Source organism: Schistocerca piceifrons, chromosome 4 (genome assembly GCF_021461385.2).
Source record: "Schistocerca piceifrons isolate TAMUIC-IGC-003096 chromosome 4, iqSchPice1.1, whole genome shotgun sequence".
Lineage (NCBI taxonomy): Eukaryota > Metazoa > Arthropoda > Insecta > Orthoptera > Acrididae > Schistocerca > Schistocerca piceifrons.
Window position 1 is genome coordinate 598,503,027 of NC_060141.1, and position 15,401 is coordinate 598,518,427.

The following is a 15,401-nucleotide window of genomic DNA, read 5'->3' on the forward strand; positions in this document are numbered from 1 at the left end:
CTTCTCTAGATTGTCGCACAGATGACAAAATGGTAGATATCGAAATAGATGACAGAGGGATAGAGAAACAATTAAAATGGCTCAAAAGAGGAAAGGCCGCTGGACCTGTTGGGATACCAGTTCGATTTTACACAGAGTACGCGAAGGAACTTGCCCCCCTTTTTGCAGCAGTGTACCGCAGGTCTCTAGAAGAGCGTAGCGTTCCAAAGGATTGGAAAAGGGCACAGGTCATCCCCGTTTTCAAGAAGGGACGTCGAACGGATGTGCAGAACTATAGACCTGTATCTCTAACGTCAATCAGCTGTAGAATTTTGGAACACGTATTATGTTCAAGTATAATGACTTTTCTGGAGACTAGAAATCTACTCTGTAGGAATCACCATGGGTTTCGAAAAAGACGGTCTTGTGAAACCCAGCTCGCGCTATTCGTCCATGAGACTCAGAGGGCCATAGACACGGGTTCACAGGTAGATGCCGTGTTTCTTGACTTCCGCAAGGCGTTCGATACAGTTCCCCACAGTCGTTTAATGAACAAAGTAAGAGCATATGGGCTATCAGATCAATTGTGTGATTGGATTGAAGAGTTCCTAGATAAGAGAACGCAGCATGTCATTCTCAATGGAGAGAAGTCTTCCGAAGTAAGAGTGATTTCAGGTGTGCCGCAGGGAAGTGTCATAGGACAGTTGCTATTCACAATATACATAAATGACCTGGTGGATGACAATGAGGCTTTTTTCAGATGATGCTGTGGTGTATCGAGAGGTTGTAACAATAGAAAATTGTACTGAAATGCAGGAGGATCTGCAGCGAATTGACGCATGGTGCAAGGTATGGCAATTGAATCTCAATGTAGACAAGTGTAATGTGCTGCGAATACATAGAAAGATAGATCCCTTATCACTTAGCTACAAAATAGAAGGTCAGCAACTGGAAGCAGTTAATTCCATAAATTATCTGGGAGTACGCATTAGGAGTGATTTAAAATGGAATGATCATATAAAGTTGATCGTCGGTAAAGCAGATGCCAGACTGAGATTCATTGGAAGAATCCTAAGGAAATGCAATCCGAAAACAAAGGAAGTAGGTTACAGTACGCCTGTTCGTCCACTTCTTGAATACTGCTCAGCAGTGTGGGATCCGTACCAGATAGGGTTGATAGAAGAGGTAGAGAAGATCCAACGGAGAGCAGCGCGCTTCGTTACGGGGTCATTTAGTAATCGCGAAAGCGTTACGAAGATGATAAACTCCAGTGGAAGACTCTGCAGGAGAGACGCTCAGTAGCTCGGTACGGGCTTTTGTTAAAGTTTCGAGAACATACCTCCACCGAAGAGTGAAGCAGTATATTGCTCCCTCCTACGTATATCTCGCGAAGAGACCATGAGGATAAAATCAGAGAGATTAGAGCCCACACAGAAGCATACCGACAATCCTTCTTTCCACGAACAGTACGAGACTGGAATAGAAGGGGGAATCGATAGAGGTACTCAGGGTACCCTCCGCCACATACCGTCAGGTGGCTTGCGGAGTATGTATGTAGATGTAGATGTAGACAAGACCTGCCGTGTGGCGGCGCTCGGTCTGCAATCATTGATAGTGGCGACACACGGGTTCGACGTATACTAACGGACCGCGGCCGATTTAAAGGCTACCACCTAGCAAGTGTGGTGTCTGGCTGTGACACGACAGTTGATATGGTGAGTTTCATGTGCTAGCGCTACCCATACGAAACTGGGACTAGTCACTGGTATATTAGTTTTATAATGTTTGTATGTTCATGAATGTTCGATGTTTGTATGAGTACCAGTACTCTGTAATATTCCATGTTTGTATAAATATTTGAACTCTCCTTCCATGATTTTACATGCGTCCCGGCTATACGTTAGTGTCAGCAATAAAAGGGCTTTCAGTGCTATGTATTGTACTTTAGGCTGGTCAAATTACTTTGGGGTTTGGATTAGATTGTGGTTCCGAGATGGCATTGTTTGGTGGAGACGCCAGGTTCTGAATGGTTCAAATGGTTCTGAGCGCTATGGGACTTCTGAGGTCATCAGTCCCCTAGAACTTAGAACTACTTAAACCGAACTAACCTAAGGACATAACACACATCCATGCCCGAGGCATGATTCGAACCTGCGACCATAGCGGTCGCACAGTTCCAGACTGAAGCGCCTAGAACCGCTCGGCGAGACGCCACGTACTTTTTCGAGAGTTTTTAATTTAAGAAACATAGTGTTACAAGACTACTGACCGATATGTGAATTCCAGTTATATCCTCAGTTGTTTACTCCATAAAGTCCTCTATCTAAAACGATTTATGTCGTGCATAGTTATTGACAAATATGAAATTTGAAGTATATTCCTTGTAGGTTCTGCCATTATAAATTCTGCTGTTTTCTCCGTGGTGATTAGTTATATACGCTCTACGGCGTTAAACTCGCCAACAACAGCGCACGGCCACTACCGTGGTCATGTAAGGCCAGTTTCACACTGGGACCATGGCGACGGTCACCAGCGACGATCACCGACCGAGATACATTCGTTTGAACTGGAGCGTTGACACCGTGAACCTACACTGCCTCACCGGGTCATTGTGACGCAGCAGTGACTCACCCTCGCCACATGTGACGGACACGGTCACTGTGTTCACAGCAGTCACCGACGGACGTACATTAGTTTGGAGTGTTCTCAGTGCGGCGCAGATCTCAGACACGGCACTGCAGATTTGCCAACAGCCAGCCAGTCATTTCTGAGACAGTGCCGCGAAACGTTCAATATACGTCATACTGTACACATTGTAGCCATGAGTATAGATTTCATTACCACAGAAGATTTTATAAGTGAAGTAGGAAGTCGTCCCGCTATTTGGGATGTCATAAGCGATAACTACAGCTACAAAGTGGTGGGTAGGATGGTAGTAACCTTCAAGCACATTTGCATCCCTTACCCCCTTTTCTGAGCCTTAAGGCGTTCCGCCTTATCGTCCAAAAAATAGAGTTAAAATATCATTCTTACTTACAATTATTTACGCACATGTGGTTACTACAATAATGAATTTTATTTATTTATTATAATATTATTGAGCTGCAATTTCCTGACACAATATAATTTTAACTGTTAAGTTCCAATCAGTTCAGTGAATACAATAATGTGACTTCTTACAGTTAACACAGTAATAATTGCACACTGCACATCACAAGTGGAATGCAAGATGAACAATGAGGCCTAAGCACATTAACGTTCATGTAAGATTTCTAGCAATTAAATTTTTTTTCCAACTGGCAAGCCACTTCACCTTCAGGGCTAACGAAGTAGTCATATCTGATAGTGTTTGCAATATTTCTTCCATGGACTAAACGAAGTGACGTGTCCTGCAATCCCCGAATAGTTAACGTGTCCTCAAACGACATAAAGAGTATAAACAATCCTTTCTTCAGCCGATCATGTAGCACGTGTAATAAATATTTTGTCTTCATTCTCCTCCTCCTCTTCCTCCTCCTACTCCTCCTCCTGCTTAGAAGTACCAACAAAAGTTCTTCATCGCTCGAGTCCATTTCAATAACTAATCAGTTGGCAATACCTGCGGTGTCTGACACCGGTGATCCAGGAGCGTTCACCACAATTACCGGTGACGTCACTGAAGACCTCACGACTGTCCCTGTGTGAAACGGGCCTAAACGTGGTATGTACGCTCGCCATGGCTGCCAAGGCCCGACTCGGAACTTCGGCTATCAATACACGCCTCCTCGACCGGACGAAACTTCCATATGTTATAGCCTCTAAGTCTCATTAGTGCTCGCCGCGCGGGATTAGCCGAGCGGTCAAGGGCGCTGCAGTCATGGACTGTGCGGCTGGTCCCGGCGGAGGTTCGAGTCCTCCATCGGTCATGGATGTGTGTGTTTTCGTCCTTAGGATAATTTAGGTTAACTGGTGTGTAAGCTTAGGGACTGATGACCTCAGCAGTTAAGTCCCTTAACATTTCACACACATTTGAACATTTCATAGTGCTCGCACAGAGTTCGTGTGATTTCCACTTAGGAAGAGAAAATCTTTTTCTCGTTTGTATGCCCTGCTTTGGCATAAAAGACTGCAAGCGCAGGTTATGATGTGATGCAGATGTCCTTCAGACATGCATGGAGACACTGCACTAATTGCATTTGATGCCACAGCAAGTCACAATGATAAGAAAAACATTTTGTCTCCCTAAGGGGAAGTCACACGAACAGTGTGCTAGCATTATGAGACGTAGACTCTATGACATGTGGAAGTTTGGACTGGTCGAGGAGGCGTGCACAGATAGCTGAAGTGGGTTGTGCATCAGCACGTGAAAAGTGGAAATTGTGGGTTCGAGTGCTCAAGTTGCCAAATTTTCATGTGTATATAGTAAACCATACCACGTAGTATTCGCAGTTTCCTGATTAATTTCTTAATATTTCGAAGGTAGTAGATAATACTTTTATCCTTACACTTTGCGTCCTTTTATCTTTCTATGCTACTGGCCATTAAAATTGCTACACCACGCAGATGACGTGCTACAGACGTGAAATTTAACCGATGGGAAGAACATTATGTGATATGCAAATGATTAGCTTTGCAGAGCACTCACACAGGGCTGGAGCCAGTGGTGACAACTACAACGTGCTGATATGAGGACAGTTTCCAACCGATTTCTCATACACAAACAGCAGTTGACCGGCGTTGCCTGGTGAAACGTTGTTGTGATGCCTCGTGTAAGGAGGAGAAATGCGTTCCATCACGTTTCCGACTTTGATAAAGGTCGGATTGTAGCCTATCTCGATTGCGGTTTATCGTATCGCCACATTGCTGCTCGCGTTGGTCGAGATCCAATGACTGTTAGCAGAATATGGAATCGGTGGGTTCAGGAGGGTAATACGGAACGCTGTGCTGGATCCCAACGGCTTCGTATCATTAGCAGTCGAGATGACAGGTATCTTATCCGCATGGCTGTAACGGATCGTGCAGTCACGTCTCGATCCCTGAGTCAACTGATGGGGACGTTTGCAAGACAACAACCATCTGCACGAACAGTTCGACGAAGTTTGCAACAGCATGGACTATCAGCTCGGAGACCATGGTTGCGGTTACTCTTGACGCTGCATCACAGACAGGAGCGCCTGTGATGGTTTCTCAACGACGAACCTGTTTGCACGAATGGCAAAAACTCAGTTATTCGGATGAATCCAGGTTCTGTTTACAGCATCATGATGGTCACATACGTGTTTGGCGACATCGCGATGAACGCACATTGGAAGCGTGTATTCGTCATCGCCATACTGACGTATCACCCGGCGGTATGGTATTGGGTGCCATTGGTTACACGTCTCGGTCACCTCTGGTTCGCATTGACGGCACTTTGAACAGTGGACGTTATATTTTTGATGTGTTACGACCCGTGGCTCTACCCTTCATTCGATCCCTGCGAAACCCTACATTTCAGCAGGATAATGCACGACCGCGTGTTGCAGATCCTGTACGGTCCTTTCTGGATACAAAAAATGTTCGACTGCTGCCCTGGCCAGCACATTCTCCAGATCTCTCACCAAATGAGAACGTCTGGTCAATAGTGGTCGGGCAACTGGCTCGTCACAAGACGCCAGTCACTACTCTTGATGAACTGTGGTATCGTGTTGAATATGCATGGGCAGCTGTACCTGTACACGCCATTCAAGCTCTGTTAGACTCAATGACCAGGCGTACGAAGGCCGTTATTACGGCCAGAGGTGGTTGTTCTGGGTACTGATTTCTCAGGATCTATGCACCCAAATTGCGTGAAAATGAGATCACATGTCAGTTCTAGTATAATATATTTGTTTAATGAATACCCGTTTATCATCTGCATTTCTTCTTGGTGTAGCAATTTTAATGGCCAGTAGTGTACTTACTATATAACACCAAGATAAACCAAGTTTTTCTAATAAAAGGCTGACTTTTTCAGTGACAAACTATTTTTTCAATAAAATACCTCTGGTCTATTTATGTTCTTATTTTGCACTTTCTATGTTGGGTCTTGGTCCTAGTATTTCAATACATAAATGATATTTGTTTTTCAAATATTTGCTCAAGCCGGTCTAGCCGAGCGGTTCTAGGCTCTTCAATATGGAACCGCATGACAGCTACGGTCGTAGGTTCGAATCCTGCTTCGGGCAAGGATGTGTTAGATGTCCTTAGGTTAGTTGGGTTTAAGCAGTTCTAAGTTCTAGTGGACTGATGACTTCAGATGTTATGTTCCATAGTGCTCAGAGCCATTTGAATTTTCCAATATTTGCTCTCTTAAATCGAGAACGCTTTTACGGCGAATTTATGCATCACTTCGACAGTAACAAAAATAAAGATTTCAAAATTAAATTTATGCCTATGATGTTTTGCGAAGTTGTGGCTCCTAGATGAGAACGTGTAGGGGCACTGATAAATAATTGTACATAGCACCAGGGACAGCTATGTACTCAGAATACATGGGGTCACAAAACTAATCCTGTTTGAACGAAGTAAACACACGCAAGTGCAGCGCGATGCATGCTGCTAGCTACAGCCGCTAGGAGCGCCACCGTCGCGGGTAATGACGCTTTACGCGTGGCCGAGGCTGAAGCGGTGCCATCCACCGGCGGCGTGGCTACAAATTAATTACATTTCCACATCAGTCAAATTAAATGCCCGTGGCCGCTCGCTGCCTCCTAAATTCTCATTTGAATCCTTCACGTCCCCCATTTACATCCCTTGTGCTTGTCCCACACCGCAACCTTTTTTTTTTTTTTTTTTTTTGGATCATTCATATATATTGTTCTTTCGCCCCACTTTTTGAAGGCTGTAATTGAAACAAACTAACGGGAAAAAATTTATACGTTTCGACCAGTTCCCGGCAACTAAATTAATTTCGTTACGCGTGCATAATGGAACTGGAAGAAAGCCATTCCAGAAATTGCGAAGGCAAATGTAATTATGTCCCAAACCGCATTCCTGCGTGGGCAAAAAGCAAGTCGGACAGAAAGTGAATCTCCATTAAATTTGATTCTTCTGGGAGTAAAAAATGAAAGGTTTTTCTCTCCCGCGCGGTGTGGTGCCTGGTGGCGTAGAGTAATTATTTCGAAGTATTTATTTTTCGTTTCCTGTTTTTGCGGCCTTTTTTGTGTTCGGAATCCTGTCGCGTCGCCGTATTAAACAGATTTCTGCGGTGATATGTCGGTGTTAATCGAGGTAGAGGATATTGCAATTCCGATCTGTCGTTTTATTAGATTCAAATCGATGGCGCATTGTCCTCGGCGAATTGGAACAGAGCGTCCAGTTGCTCTCCGGTCCGTTGGTAGCACTCCTCATGCGCCATTAGACATTTATCGTTTTATGGCTTGTCTCATTTTCATTTTACCTGGTTTTGCATTATCTGTGTTGCCGACAGGTTTTCATTCGTTGATTTGGGACCAAAATTTACCCAACGCGTACTAATAACAGTTTGTAATCTAAAATGCTTTTAATGAATTACATGTCTGGAAGCTAACTGATATGGAAACGGAAAGATACATGGCATCTAATGAAGATATTGCAACGTAACTTCAGCTGAACAGGTTGATAAAGTGAGTTTCGGAAAGCATGCGTATTAGGTGTTGTGCTGTCCTCATCGTATCGCTCATCAGGAGTGCAATTGGAATTCCACTGTTAAACACAGAGGACAGAGCGGGCAGCTGGAAAGGGGGTACTGAAGGCCTATCTGAGGAGGAGGACTTGTGTGGCGACGTGATAGAAGTAGAAATCTGTTATGGAAGACATAGGGGTTCCAGTATTAGAGTCAGAGTTTAAAAGAGCTATCAAAAACATTAGATCAAATAAGACAGAGAGCGTAGGCAACATTCTACCGGAATTCCTAAAATCAGGCAGTAGAAATGGCAACCAAACGACTATCCAAGTTAGTAGCATCACATTTTCGGAGAAATATCATCCACGAAACTTGGACTAAGACAGCAATAATTGATTCTACTGTCATTCCAAATGATGGTTGCCTTTTGGAGTGTAACGACACCCGATTGGCCTTTATATCACTACCATTACCTCATAAGTTGGTGATATTTTTACTTACAGGACTCAGTGGTGGTGGTTCTCAATATTTCAGCCTACCGAAATAACAGAAAGAAGAAGGCTAAGTAACGTCTTACACAAAAAACTAATGCACATTAAAATTGTAAGTTCATGAAGAAGACATAGCATAAACGCCATTTTGACGTAAAATATTTCTCATAAGTTACGCCATATTCAGAAAGTATGGCCTCAGTCGCTTTGATAACGAAAAACATAATCTGGATCTCTGTTTCTTTTATTAATGGTTATCAAAAAATAGAGACAATACCACATGAAGTAGTCGGCCGGAGTGGCCGAGCGGTTAAAGGCGCTACAGTCTGGAACCGCACGACCGCTACGGTCGCAGGTTCGAATCCTGCCTCGGGCATGGATGTGTGTGATGTCCTTAGTTAGGTTTAAGTAGTTCTAAGTTCTAGGGGACTTATGACCACAGCAGTTGAGTCCCATAGTGCTCAGAGCCATTTGAACCACATGAAGTACCACAGATAACAGGAAAACCTCACGAGGGCCACTAGATCCAGTTTGTCAACAGTGACATGAATACCATAAAGCTAGAGTAAAAATACTAAGGATGCTGGGGGAGGTGGATGTATTGTCAGTCATCTGACATGTGAACAAGTCATTGGCCAGTAGACTCATACAATATTCAGGATATTCTTACATTATAAACTTAAAAGCATAATAAAATTAACAATTAGAAATACTTCAATCTAATACTATTCCGCATGTATGATGTGTTATAAGATCAAATGTAAATGAAGGAAGAAATCTCACATTAAATTGTACATTGCGGTTTTTTCCTTCTTGTTGTATATTTCCTAAGACAAAGCAAAATTAACAGACAAGTCTCATTTCCGTAGTCTCAATCCTCCATCTCTTGAAAGTCAACTTTATGAAGCTCCATTCATTTAAAATCAAAGCAGTCATTGATCTGAATATCGTTTTGAGCACCACAGCGCTTTACTAGGCATGGTCATGTTTTAGGCGGTAAGCTGTTGCCTTCCTCTGAACGTTGAACTGATTTATCCAGCAGGCTACGAGGAGGACCGCAGTATAAAGCGGATGCCTAAGAACTGTGCAGCTCGACGTTTTCCTACTCAGGAAATACTAACAAAGGAGAAAATTGTGATCAGTGACCCATAAAAACCATAGAATTGACTGGGGATCGAACCAAAGTCCTTTGCATTTCTACTCGTATTCGGTCACTGAGCAATTCAGCAACAATTTCATATACGACATAAAAACACCGAGGTTTTTCACTTTATGATAAAAAATGCGTAAAAGGAATTTGCTTACAAAAGCAAATGTTTAGTAAACAATATTACTACAGTCTTGTTCAGAAAAAAAAACATATCACTTTGAACGACTAGAGATAGGACTTTCATATTCGCAGGACATGTATATTAATATTGCAGGAATGATTAGCAGGCACCTGAGTTAAGCACATATCCTGTTGTCTAATAGGCAGATGGTCCTCTATGGGATCTGATAACTTGTTCCGCGCGCAATGGCATGGACGCGTATAAGGCCATCCATGCTGCATTCACCTGGCTCCAAAGTTCATCTGTGGTGTTGGCATTGTGTCATAGCGCTGAACCCGGGCACAGCGCTGCACCCGTCGTTTCACCAAATCCCACACATTTTCAGCTGGCGACAAGTTTGGTGATCTTGCGGGCAACGCAAAAGGTTGACATCCTGTCACATGAAAAACAACATGTGGTAGTGCATTTTCTTGCTAAAAATGGCGTCTGGGGTATTGTGCAAAAAGGGTATGGCCGCGGGTCGCAGGATGTCATACACGTGTATCACACAGGTCACAGTGCACTGGACACGCGCCGGTTGTGATTTGTGGTTGTGCCCAATGGCACGCCACACCAGAAGGCTTTCAGATCGAGTTGTATGTCTTGTGCGATTGCAGTCACAGCAATGCCGCTCCTCCTGTCTGCGGCGAACCAAAATAAGGCCATCATTATCAAGCAAACAGAACCTGGATTCGCCCGAAAACACTATCTGATGCCATTTCTGTTCCCAGTGATGTCGTTCCGTACACCACTGCCGTCGTGCGTGTTTCTGCACATTCGTCAAAGATAGGCGAAGAAGTGGACGACGCGCACGTAACTATGCCGTAATAAATGGCGACAGACTCTCACACCTGAGACTGTGCGATGCGTTACACTGTTCCACTGCTGAGCCCGAGCCGAGGAGGACGCATATTTGTCCTGCTGTGCTATTCGGATGAGACGTCGATCTTCCAGGAGGGTGGTCTGGGTGGTGCGACGAGGCCCATCTCGTCCTCTTCTACGGCCTTCTGTGAGCATTCGGCACACACTTCTTGCACTGCCGAAACACATCGACCCATACGAGTAGCAATTTCCCAGATGGATGCATCACGTTCGCTCATGGCAATAATGGGCCCTCTTTCAAATTCAATGATTTGACGGTACGGTTCGAGACATACTATATGTCTGCTGAAGTCACACGGATCAGTTACCTTCGGTTTATAGCAAAACGAGAGTCGTAGACACATTTCAGCCGTAGGTGGTGTTGCGCCACGATATCGATGTTGACCTTGAACCCGAAGGCCGACATGTTGCAAATGCTAATCATTTCTGCAGAAGATACTAATGGACGTGTCCTGTGAATATGAGCGTCCTATCTCTAGTTGTTCAGGGTGTTATGTTTTTCCTCAATATGAGTGCACTTATAAAATACTGCCTTGCACGGTAATAGTGGAGGAATGTGGAAAAACAGAGTGGCCGCTACCTAAACTGAAGATTGTCCTTAATGGAGCCTAGCACGTCCTGGAGCCTGCGATCACTATAGAGGACAGGCTGTACCCCAACCCGGCGAAGGTGTTTGCCTATTCGGTCAGTAACATTTTTCACATAAGGTAAGCACACTGCTGGCTGCAGTTTGTTTATTTCTTGTTTATCTTGCTTACTTGGTTTCATCGACAAGGTTGTGTGGATCGACTTATGGAGGTAGCCATTGACTAGAAACGTTGTACGTAGACTTTAAGCTCAGGTGTTATGTTTTGAGCGTCACTTAGGCGCTGCGCACGGATTGCCAAAGAACTGATGACCGAGTTCTTCTGCGCTAGGAGGTGGTAGGATTGGGCGTGTAGATACGAGTCTGTATGTGTAGGCTTGCAATAACACCCGACCTTAATAGGCTGCGCACAACGTTTCTAGCCAATAGCTACAGCCATAAGTCGATCCATACAGCCTTGTCGACGAAAGCAAGTAAGAAATATCAGCAAGAAATAGACAAACTGCAGCCAGCAGTGCTCTTACCTTACGTGAGAAATGTTACTGACCGAATGGGCAAACACCTTCGCCGGATTGCGGTACAGCCTGTCCTCTATAGTGGTCGCCGGCTCCCACGCCGTTCTAGGCCCCACTAAGGACAAGGTCGATGCATTGCACACTGCAGGCGTGTACAAGGTGGAATGTGAATGTGGAGGGATAACATCGGTAAGACTGGCAGGCCAATAGCAACGCGCATTCGCGAACACTAGCGCTATATTCATCTAGGGCAACACAACAAATCTATAGTGGCAGAACATCAGCAAGACTGTGGAAAAGAAATAAAATTCAGCGAAGCCTGTGTGTTGGCCAAGCAGCCGGTTATGACGAAACGCAAAATCAGAGAGGCCATCGAAATACATAAAAATACACTAATAATATGGATAGAGAGGATTGACAGAGGCTTACCCCATCTTGGCTGCCAGCAGTCATAGCCCAACAGACCGCACTGTCAACAAGACGTACGAGCACTACCGACGAGTAACTGCCACCGCGCGGCCGAGGTCCAGCATTTGGTACACAGCAGTCAACTTGTCAGTCGACGGTGACGACCAGTCATGGCACATAACAAAAGAGCCAATAGGCAACAGAGGTTACGTTCTCCTTCCTCCGCAATAACCTATTAAAATCAAGTTCCCTCTCCTTCTTCCTTAAGTGACCAATGAAACGAACTATATTTTAAAATTATGACGTAATGGCATGCACAGTGAACAGTAACAACAAAATATAAGGGACACTGAATAGCTAGAAAGCACCAGTAGACCTTGAAGAAAGCCACTGCAAACGTTGGCGAAAATTTGGTTTTTCTCCAGCAGCAGTAGTTTTATACATTATGCCGCGGTACCATACCCAGAAATCTTTTATGTCGGCTTTTACATTCTTCTTGACTGAGCAGCTTATCGCCCACGTTTCACTTCCTCACAGCCTACATTCCACACAAATGCTTTCAGAAAAGACTTCCTGAAACTTAAATTTATATTCCAAGTTCACATATTTCTCTCGTGCAGAAACGATTTTCTTTCCATTGCCATCGGTACCGATATAACTTGCGATTCCTATGAGTATTACACTCCCCTGGTATTTTTTAAAATATTTATAGCCTACGAGTTCACTTAAGAGGTGACTTGCGAATTTCGTTCAGTTGTCGAACAAAGAGAGAATATTCGTCCATCAACAATGATGGCACTTTCTTATTTCTCAATGAAATTTTCAGCTAGCCACATAAATACATTGATCAGCCAGAACATTATGACCACTGACCTGCTATCGATATCAACCCGTCCATGCCGTAGCAGCGACATCAGGCGAGGAATTACTGCTAGTCAGACACAGGCGCGGTTCATGTAGCACACTTCCGGGTGTAGAGTAGAGAAGGCGTACGATCTGTCTGAGTTTGACCGAGGGCAGACTTCCAGGGGAACAGCAACTTCCAAGGGATCAGCTCCTTGACACCTGTGCTGCGGGAAAGAGACAAGTTGACGGCGGTTCCATTATGCTCTGGGGAACATTCACGTGGGGATCCATGGGTCCAGTGGATCTCATGCAAGGCGCCAAGGCGGTCAAGGAGTCTTACATTTGTATCCGACCACGTACACCCCTTTATGACGAACATGTTTCCCGACGGCAGTGGCATTTTTCAAGAAGATAATGCGCCTTGTTACAAGGCCGGGACTGTGATGAAGTCGTTCGAGGAACACAGTGGCGTGTTCCAGTCGATGTGGTGTCGCCCCAACTCGCTAAATCTGAACCCGATCGAATATGTCTGGAATGTGATTGAATGTGGCGTCAGAGCTCATCGCCCCCTCGCCGCAATGTATGGGACCAGGTGACTTGCGTGTGCGGATGTGGTGCCAACTTCCATGAACGACTTACCAAGGTCTCATTGCTTCCATGCACGACTAGTCGCCGCTGTTATCCGTTCTAAAGGTGAACATACCGGCTATTAGGCAGGTGGTCATAATGTTCTGGCTGATCACTGTAGTTGAATTGTAAGTTTAAGGTATGTAGTTGAAGGGGAGCAGGCTTCCTTATATTACTCTCATCTTTTGAATGTATTACGTGCTTTGAGACAAAGACAGTAGAAACATTTGCATTGCACTAATAGCATATGTTACGTATAATTTATAGACGCTATTGGGTAAAGATGTTTCAGTTTTCCCACTGGTTTTGCTTGTGTTTAGCCCCCTCCCCTTTAATTACTGCCTAGCGCTTTGAGAAATTTAACTGTCACTATGAAATATAAAACTAAGTCTGATTGCGTTAGTTCACTTCTGGTTCTGACTTCATAAGAAGTGGAATGTTTCAGAGCATTGAAATGGAAATGGCTCTGAACCCTAAGGGATTTACCATCTGAGGTCATCAGTCCCCTAGAACTTAGAACTACTTAAACCTAACTAACCTAAGGACATCACACACATCCATGCCCAAGGCAGAATTCGAACCTGCCACCGTAGCGGTCGCGCGGTTCCAGACTGTAGTGCCTAGAACCGCTTGGCCACTCCGGCCGGCTCAGAGCATTGAATACTGGTCAAATAGCCTCTTATGAGTTCACGGGTTAAAACATAAAGTAGTGATAGGCTTTCAGAGTCGAAAGTGAAGATGACAGTAACGGAAGACTCGCAGCAGCTACTAGGTGGCACTCTGCTGGCAGAGAGTTCTGGCGCCGTTTGACCTTTGGGACAGGGGCAGCGTCTTGGCAGCCCAGCTTCCGGCGGCCCTGCACCCACCATCCCCGCCCCTACCCCTGTCCTGGGCCCTGCCGCCTGCAGCAGGTTTTAATCACGGTAATGGCGCCCCACCCCCAAGCCAAACCCCTCCTCCTTCCGCCCCCGCCACCTGGCGGACGCGCTGTCCGTTGCCGACGGCGGCTGCGCTCGCTGCCCACCGACCGGACTCCACTTCTGCAATAGCCGCGATTCACGTCTCTGTTTACTGTACGCCAGAAACGGGGAAGTAGGACAGCGGTAGTCTCTCACACAGTAGGAGGCTCCACAACAATACCCAGAAGAGAATATCCAAGAGCTACTGAAGACTACAATTAAAATGTCACGAATGTATCCATTACTCCCGTCGTTGATGTATTTTTTTTTTAAGTTAGTGGGAGCGAAGATATCTCCAGGTCAAAATTCTCCATAGCTCAACAGGCTGAACTCGTGTCTCTATATTCGCACAAGAACAGTACTTTTGAATCGCCCATTTCTACAAAGCCCGTTCTCCTACGTGTGTGTTAAAAGTGATTTAACCTGCTTTGTGGTTTTATGGGGTGGATTCTATACCCACGTAATATTCATCCATCCTCTGCAAACAGTAACACGTGTTACACTTCTAGTGGATGTGGATGTGTGAATTATCCTCAGCGTAAGTTAGTTTAAGTTAGATTAAGTACTGTGTAAGCCCAGGGACCAATAACCTCAGCAGTTTGGTCCCATAGGAACTTACCGCAAAAAATTAACTTTTAGCTCCAATCACGAATAAAGCACGGCCTGAATGACTGCTTAAATGCCTCTCTGCACTGGTCTAATGTTGTCTTCTTGGCCCGTACAGGTACGATATGCAGTAGGCCAAAGGAAGAATATCTCTAGATCATTTACTTAATCCTGGTGCTGTACTTTAAGTTCCACATATAGGCTTTAGTGGGATAATTTTCTACTATCAACACTTAAATGCATTTTTTTTAATTATGAAACTAATTCTGAAGTCCTTAAGCGGCTCATACAGAGGTAAAAATATAGACAAAACATTTCCTGAGATGCTACTTTCAAAAAAAAATTCTTCAATTGCCCTAAATGCAACATCACCTGCAAATATACCGTTACTAGACTGACGATTGATATCGAAAAAGTAGAAAGAAGGGCAGCTCGTTTTGTATTATCGCGAAATAGGGGAGATAATGTCACAGACATGTACGTGAATTGGAGTGGCAATCATTAAAACAAAGGTGTTTTTCGTTGCGACGGGATCTTCTTATGAAATTTCAATCACCAGTTTTCTCCTCCGATTGCGAAAACATTCTGT